Genomic DNA, 2,275 nt, shown 5'->3' with positions numbered 1-2,275 from the left:
TACTCTTATAAAGAGTGACAGTCTCAGAAACAAACCCTCAGGGGCAGTTCTACCCTGTCCTGTAGGGTCACTATGAGTCAGAACCCACTCGGTGGCAGTGAGTTGTTTGTTTTTGTATCTTGATTGGACTTCTTTTGTGTTATAAGAGATTGAACAAGTGGGCACGGAGAGGGATGGGAAAGATAGATACCAAGATACAGGGCGATTGCCAGGGAACAAGAGAAAGAGGGATTGAGGAGACTGACTTCCTCCAGAAAGCCCTGAAATTAGACTTCTAGCTATGGAATTGTGAGAAAATGAGTGTGTTTGCTGGCACCAGTCACTGGTGGAATTTAGTTCGAGCAGCACTAGGTGAGTGAGACGGGCACAGTGAGACGAACTGAAAAGAGTGAGGCGGTGGAGAACGTAGGCAGCACCGGAGTGTGAGCCGCTGTGTACATTTTCACCAAAAAATGCAATAAAATATTTGTTGTACAAAGAGTTCTCCTCTAGAACTCCCAGAAAAGAACACAACCCTGCTGACCTTGTTCAGCCCAGGGAGACCGTGCTGCCCTTCTTGGACACAGACCTGTAAAGCCATCAGTGAGGACTGGGATGGGGAATGCGGGCTACTGCAAGCATTCATTTTGCAATCACTTGGTACAGCGACAGTAGCAAACAAAAACTGACGTGGCAGCTGAAAAACCTGTACGTTGGACTAAAAAGGAGGGACATACACCAGGAGGGAGCATGAAGAGACTGGGGCCAAACGGGAGGTTGTTTCTCATGAGACATGGTCTTCCAGGCACAGTAGAAAAGGTGGTGGCGAGTGGAGCAGTATAGAAAAGAGCAGGAGGCTGCAACTGTTTCAAAATGTAGCGCCCACCTCCCCCATCCCCAGGGGGATGAACCACAGAAATGTGGGTGAAGGGAGACAGCGGTTGGTATAAGTTATGAAAACACTAATACTTTATAATTTACCAAGGGGTCACAAGGGTGGGAGGGTAGGGGAGGTAGGGGGAAAAAAGCTGATACCAAGGGCTCAAATATAAAGTCATTGTTTAGAAATGATGGCAACATATGTACAAATATGCTTGATACAAGTGATGTATGCAATATTATAAGAACTATAAGAGCCCCCAATAGAATGATTAAAAAAAATTAGACCCCAAACTGAATAGAGAGTCTGGTACAAGAATAGGTGCCAGAAGCTTGCAGATGAATGGAAGCTTGCATATTGGACAATGTCAAGTAAGATGCTGCTGGAATGTGGAAACCAAAGGCATGGTAGGATTAACTAGCCTCAGTACTAGGGGAAGGGCAACTAATTCATTAGAGGACAAAAATTAGGGCTCAAAAAAGATGCCCATTACTAGATTAGGTTGAATTCCCCAGAGAGATCCTAAGAGAAAGAAAAAGAAAGCCCTATACCTGGTCTTTAAAAAAACAAAAAAACAACTGCATAACAAGAGGATGAGGAAAATCTAGTTCATATGGAGTTCACCTCTAAAGGCCCCACAGTTGAACATTTGTGAGCTCAGCAAGAAGTGGCAGTCTGCTACAGTGGTGCAAACAGCTTAAGGCTGCACTGAGAAAAGTTTCAATAGCCTCTTCACTAATAACATCTTAGGGCATCATTTTGAAAGGATCAATAACTCTGAACTGTGTGTGTTGCAGGGAAGGGCAAGATCTAGGCTTTTTCTGGAATATTCTGGAAACAAGCTCAGAAACTGAAGGAACTGAGGATGTTTACTTGGTGGGGTGTGTGGGGGTGGGGAGGCCTTGTTGGGGGCGGTGAGGGAACAGGGTACAGAATGATTTCTTTTTCAAGATGATACATCATCTAATAGAAAAGGGATCTGACTGGGATGGCAAATGGATTTCCTTTCTTGAGTGACTTTTAATCAATTGGTAGTGACTGCCAGGAGCCAGTGCTGAGGATGAGTCTGAGACTAAGTGCCCTGACCAGGAAAAACTACTGTGATCAATTATGTATGCCTGCTAGAGATTTGGGGAGGGGCAGTGACTACAAGAATGTCAAGTATTTGGTGTCTTTGGGTTAGTCTTATACCAACTGAGACCTATGGCTTATGAAGTTATAAGAAAAACCACTTGGATCACTCTAACAAAAAACTGTATAACAATGAAAGAAGTATCAGACGGCCTTGTTAGCTCCAGCCAACCTCCCCATCACTAGAAGTACTATGAGTGGAGGCTGGAGGACTCAAAGAATCTGGTAGAAATTCCTCAAACTCCAATTATAGGTATACACAAGTTATAGCTCATGGACTCCCTT

The 2,275-nt window shown here is 44.2% G+C and overlaps 1 protein-coding gene across 1 annotated transcript in view; it reads right to left on the bottom strand.

Annotated features, from left to right (window-relative positions):
* TRAPPC2 (trafficking protein particle complex subunit 2) overlaps nucleotides 1-2,275 on the bottom strand; it is a 13,413-nt gene that overhangs the window by 10,176 nt on the left and 962 nt on the right. The gene's annotated exons all lie outside the window — the stretch shown is intronic.

This window comes from Echinops telfairi, unplaced genomic scaffold (genome assembly GCF_000313985.2).
Source record: "Echinops telfairi isolate 266 unplaced genomic scaffold, ASM31398v2 ScPeMD7_53;HRSCAF=182, whole genome shotgun sequence".
Classification (NCBI taxonomy): domain Eukaryota; kingdom Metazoa; phylum Chordata; class Mammalia; order Afrosoricida; family Tenrecidae; genus Echinops; species Echinops telfairi.
Note: the sequence above shows the minus strand (reverse complement) of the source record. Positions and strands in the feature narration are given on the sequence as shown.